The 6,386-nt window shown below is 39.7% G+C and overlaps 1 pseudogene; it reads left to right on the top strand.

The window, feature by feature from the left end:
- Nucleotides 1-4,740: 4,740 nt before the first annotated feature.
- On the top strand, nt 4,741-6,185 carry LOC105532255 (annotated as a pseudogene).
- The last annotated feature ends 201 nt before the right edge of the window (nt 6,186-6,386 follow it).

A 6,386-nucleotide genomic window follows, 5' to 3' on the forward strand; every position in this document is an offset into this window, starting at 1 on the left:
TGAGTTCAATTCCTGGATATCCTTGTTAACTTTCCGTCTCGTTGATCTGTCTAATGTTGACAGTGGGGTGTTAAAGTCTCCCATTATTATTGTATGGGAGTCTAAGTCTCTTTGTAAGTCTCTAAGGACTTGCTTTATGAATCTGGGTGCTCCTCTTCTACTATTCTTGAATTGTGCTTGCTTAATATTTTTATTGTCAAAAAAATATTTTATTAAGTTGGTGCAAAAGTAATTGCAGTTTTCTTGCCATTATATTTTATTTATTTTTTTTAAGTTTCAGGATACATATGCAGGATGTGCAGGTTTGTTACAGTAGGTAAATATGTTCCATGGTAATTTATTGCACCCAACAACCCTTCACTTAGGTAGTAAGCCCAGCATACATTAGCTCTTTTCCCGAAGGATCTTCCCCCTCTGCATTCCCAACAGGGCCAAGTGTGCGTTATTCCCCTCCCTGAGGATAATGGCTTCCAGCTTCATCCATGTCCCTGCAAATGACATGGTCTCATTCCTTTTTATGGCTACGTCCTATTCCATGGTGTATATGTACCACATTTTCTTTGTCCACTCTATCATTGATGGGCATGTGGGTTGAATCCAAGTCTTTGCTACTGTGAATAGTGCTGCCATGAACATATGTGTGCATGTATCTTTATAATAGAAAAAAAAATGTTCATTTGGATATAGACCCAGTAATGGGTTTGCTGGGTCCAGTGGTATTTCTGGTTCTAAATCTTTGAGAATTCACCACACTGTCTTCCACAGTGGTTGAACTAGTTTACATTCCTTCCAACAGTATAAAATTGTTCCTATTTCTCCACAACCTTGCCAGCATCTGTTCTTTCTTGACCTGTTAATAACTATCATTCTGACTGGCATGAGATGGTATCTCACTGTAGTTTTGATTTGCATTTCTCTAATGATCAGTGATGTTGAGCTTTTTTTATGTTTGTTGGCTGCACATATGTCTTCTTTTGAAAAGTGTCTGTTCATTTCCTTTGCCCACTTTTTAATGTGTTTTTTTTTTCTTGTAAATTTGCTTAAGTTCCTGGTAGATTCCGGATATTAGATCATTGTCAGATAGATAGATTGCAACAATTTTCTCCCATTCCGTAGGTTGTCTGTTCACTCCGATGATAGTTTATTTTGCTGTGCAGATCTTTAGTTTAGTTAGATCCCATTTGTCAATTTTGACTTTTGTTGCAATTGCTTTTGGTGATGTCGTCATAAAATCTTTGCCCATGCCTATGTCCTGAATGGTATTTCCTAGATTTTCTCCTAGGGTTTTTGTAGTTTTGAGTTTTACATTTAAGTCTTTAATTCATCTTGAGTTAATTTTTGTGTGAGATATAAGAAAGGGGTCCAGTTTCAATTTTCTGTATATGAATAGCCTCTTCTCCCAGAATTTGTTATTAAATAGGGAATCCTTTCCCCATTGCTTTTTTTTTTTTTTTTTTGGTCAGGTTTGTCAAAGGTGCAATGGTTGTAGATGTGTGGTTTTATTTCTGAGTTTTCTATTTTGTTCCATTGCTGTTTGTGCCTGTTTTTGTACCAGTATCATGCTGTTTTGGTTAGTGTAGCCCTGTAGTTTAGTTTGAAGTTGGGTAGCGCAATGCATCTAGCTTTGTCCTTTTTGCTTAGGATTGTCCTGCTTGCTGTTATTTTTAATGGCAAAAATCGCAATTACTTTTGCATCAACATAATGCTTTATTTGTACTGTTGTTTCATGATAGAGTTTTTTTGCTTTATTTTCTTATATAATTATTCATTTGTTTACTTTGGATTCAGGAATACACGTGCAAATTTGTTACTTGGCCATATTGCACGATGCTAAGATTTGAGCTCCTATTAGACCCATCATGCAGATATTGAACATATTACCCAATAGGCAAATTTTCAACGCTTGCCTATTTCTTCCCTTTCCCCTTTTGGAGTCCTCAGTGTATATTATTCCCATCTCTCTGTAATGTTCTCTTTAGCTCATCCATGTTGACATTAATGACAGGATGTCTTTCTTCTCAATGGCTGAATAGTATTCCATTACACATATGTAGCACGTTTTATTTATCCATTCATTTGTTGTTGAACACTTAGGTTGATTTTACATGTTGGTTATTGTGAATAGTGTTGTAATAAACATGAAATTGCAGATATCTCTTTAACACACTCGTTTCCTTTCCTTCGAACAGTTACCCAGTAGTAGGAGTAGTGTGGTTGCTGCAACATATGGTAGATTGAGTTATAGTTTTTTGAGCAATCTTAATATTGTGTTTCATAATAATGGCACTAACACTTATGTTCCCACTAATAGTGTATAAAAGTTCCTCTTTCTCCACAACCTCATCAGCATTTATTATTTTGTCTTTTTAATAATATTCATTCTAAAGGAGTAGTTTATTTCATTGTGGTTTTGACTTTCTTGCTCTTCATTATTAGGGATGTTAAGCATTTTTTTCATATACATGTTGGCAATTTGTAAGTATTTATTTTGATTTTTGTATATAGTGAAATTGGGGCCTAGATTTATTCTACTGCATATAAATACCCACTTTATCTAGCACCATTTATTGAAGAGACTGTTCTTTCCTCAATTTATATTTTAGGTGCTTTTGCCAAAAATGAGTTGCCAATGAATACATTGATTTATATCTGAGTTCTCTATTCTTTTCCATTGTTTTATGTATCTGATTTTATGCCAGGTCCATTGTGTTTTCGTTACTATAGCTTTGTGGTATATTTTGATGTCAGGTAGTGTAGTGCCTGTAGCTTTTTGTCCCTCAGTATTGTTTTGGCCTTTTGTAGTATTTTGTGGTGCCATAACAATTTTACTCTTTTTTTTTTCTGTTTCTGTGAATAATTTTTTTGGTATTTGCATTAAATCTGTGGATCATTTTTGGTATATACTCATCTTCATAATACTAATTCTTCCAATCAATCATCATGAAATTCCCTTTTACTATTTTTTCTTAAATTACTTTCATCAGTGTTTTATAGTAGTTATTGCAAAGTTTTCTCACCTCTTTGGTTAAATTTATTTCTTGATATATTCATTTGTTGTTGCTATTATAAATGGGTTTGCTTTCTTTATTGCTTTTTTCTACTAGTTTATTGTTACTGTATAGAAATGCTATAGATTTTTGTATGTTGATTTCATATCTTGTGATTTCACCTAATTTGTTAATTAGTTTTACGTGTTGTGTTATGGAACTTTTAGGGGTTTTTTTTACATTTCATATTATGTCATCTGCCAACAAGGACAATTTGAATTCCCTCTTTCCAATTTGAATGCTTTTTATTCATTTCTGTTGCCTAATTGCTCTGTGTAGGACTTCAAATATTTTTGTTTAATAAAGGCGTAAAAGCGGATATTTTTGTGTTCTTCCTGATATTAGAGGAAAGCTTTCAGCTTTGCCTCACACAGTATGTTGTTAGATGTCTGCTTGTGAAAATTTGTCCTGTATTGTATTGAGGTGGCCTTCCTTCTATACCTACTTTATTTTTTATCTGAAGAATGCCGCATGTTATCAAATACTTCCTCTTTGTCTATTGAGGTGATTATATAATGTGTGTTCTACATTCTGCTTATGTGATGTATCACATTTATTGATTTGTGTATGTTAAACCATCTTTTCACCTCTGGGATAAACTCACCTGTTTATTGTGAATGATCTTTTTAATGTGCTTCTCAATTCAGTTGTCGAAGATTTTTGCATCTATATTCAACAGGGACATTAGACTACAGTTTTCATTGTTGTGTTCTTTATGGCTTTGGTATCAGTATAATGCTGGTCTCATAGAATTAGTTTGGGTGAATTTCCTCCTTATTTAATTTTTTAAAGAATTTTGAGAAAAGTTAATACTGTTTTCCTTAAAATGATTGGCAGGATTCACTAGTGAAACTGTCAGTTCCTGGACTTTTCTTTAACGGGAGATTTTTTTCTTATTATTTTAATCTCCTCACTCATAATTGTATGCTCAGGCTTTCTATTTTTCCTTGGTTCAATCTTGATAGCTTTTTGTGTCCAGAAATTTATTTTTTCTGGTTTTCTAATTTGTTCTCTTAATTTATCTCAGATTATTCTAATGAGGATAGTCTTATATTCTCTTACAGTTGTTTGTAATAGACTCTAATGATCTTTTTTTTTTTTTTTTTGATGGAGTCTCACTCTGTCACCCAGGCTGGAGTGCAGTGGTGAGATCTCAGCTCACTGCAAGCTCCACCTCCTGGGTTCACGCCATTCTCCTCCCTCAGCCTCCCAAGTAGCTGGGACTACAGGCACCCACCACCATTCCTGGCTAATCGGTTTTTTTTGTTGGTTTTTTTTTTGTATTTTTTAGTAGAGACGGGATTTCACCATGTTAGCCATGATGGTCTCGATCTCCTGACCTCATGATCCACCCGCCTTGGCCTCCCAAAGTGCTGGGATTACAGGCATGAGCCACCACACCCGACATCGAATGATCCTTTTAATTTTTGTGGTATCAAGTGTAAGGTCTTCTTTTTCTATTTCTGATTTTATTTATTTCCTGATTAGTCTAGTTTATGCTTTGTCAATTTTGTTTTATTTTTTTAAAAAACAGCTTTTTGTTTCATTGATTTTGTTATTGTTATTTCAGTGTCAATTTTTTTTATTTTTGTCTATTTTAAAATTTTTATTTTCTTGACCAAGAAGCAGCTTCTCCACTCCTTCTGGAATCTCCACCTGGTTTAGCCCACTTGCCTCCACTCCTGCCTCCACCATGTTCATCAGGGTGAACCAGAAGTCCTACAAGGTGTCCACCTCTGACCCCTGGGTCTTCAGCAGCTGCTCCTACTCAGTTGGGTTTGGTGCCCACATCAGCTCCTTTAGCTTCTCCGGAGTGGGCAGCAGCAGCTTCCAGGGTGGCCTGGGCAGAGGCTATGGTGGGGCCAGCAGCATGGAAGGCATCACCACCGTAATGGTCAACCAGAGCCTGCTGAGTCCCATTAACCTGGAGATGGACCCCAACATCCAGGCTATGTGCACCCAGGAGAAGGAGCAGATCAAGACCGTCAACAAGTTTGCCTCTTTCATCGACAAGGTGCAGTTCCTGGAGCAGCAGAACAGGATGCTGGAGAACAAGTGGAGTCTCCTGCAACAGCAGAAGATGACTCAGAGCAACCTAGACAACATGTTCGAGAGCTACATCAACAACCTTAGGTGACAGCTGAAGACTCTGGGCCAGAAGAAGCTGTAGTTGGAGGTAGAGCTTGGCAACATGCAGGAGCTCGTGGAGGACTTCAAGAACAAATATGAGGATGAGATCGATAAGCATACAGAGATGGAGAATGAATTTGTCCTCATCAAGAAGGATGTGGATGAAGCTTACATGAGCAAGGTAGAGCTGGAGTCTCACCTGGAAGGGCTGACTGATGAGATCAACTTCCTCAGGAAGCTGTATGAACAGGAGATCAGGCATCTGCAGTCCCAGATCATGGACATGCCTGTGGTGCTGTCCATGGACAATAGCTACTCCCTGGACATGGACAGCATCATTGCTGAGGTCAAGGTGCAGTACGAGGAGATCACTAACCACAGCTGGGCTGAGGCTGAGAGAATGTACCAGATCAAGTATGAGGAACTGCAGACACTGGCTGGGGAGCATGAGGATGACCTACGTAGTACAAATACTGAGATCTCCACCATAAACCGGAACATCAGCTGGCTCCAGGCTGAGATTGAGGGCCTCAAAGGCCAGAGGGCTTCTCTGGAGGCCACCATAGCAGATGCGGAACAGCGTGGGGAGCTGGCCATTAAGGATGCCAAGGCCAAGCTGTCCGAGCTGGAGGCCGCCCTGCAGCAGGCCAAGCAGGACACAGTGCTGCAGCTGCGTGAGTACCAGGAGTTGATGAACTTCAAACTGGCCCAGGACATCGATATTGCCACCTACAGGAAGCTGCTGGAGGGCGAGGGGAGCCGGCTGGAGTCTGGGATGCAGAACATGAGTATCCATATGAAGACCACCAGTGGCTATGCAGGTGGTCTAAGCTTCGCCTATAGGGGCCTCACAAGCCCAGCCTCAGCTACAGCCTGGGCTCAAGCTTTGGCTCTGGTGCTGGCTCCAGCTCCCTCAGCCACATCAGCTCCACCAAGGCCGTGATTGCGAAGATTGAGACCTGGGATGGGAAGCTGGTGTCCGAGTCCTCTGACGTCCTGCCCAAGTGAACAGCAGCGGCAGCCACTCCCAGCCTGCCCCTCCTGCCGCTGCCCTAGAACTTGGAAGCAGGCTGCTGTGCAGGGAAGCACAGGGAACACGAGACCCACCTGAGCCTCAACCCTAGCATTCAGCCCACCCGCGGGGGAGGTTGCGGCCTGGGGACCCCCCTTGCCTATGCCTCAAGCTACAAAACAATTCAATGGCTTGCT

The sequence above is a fragment of the Mandrillus leucophaeus genome, unplaced genomic scaffold (assembly GCF_000951045.1).
Source record: "Mandrillus leucophaeus isolate KB7577 unplaced genomic scaffold, Mleu.le_1.0 Scaffold945, whole genome shotgun sequence".
NCBI lineage: Eukaryota > Metazoa > Chordata > Mammalia > Primates > Cercopithecidae > Mandrillus > Mandrillus leucophaeus.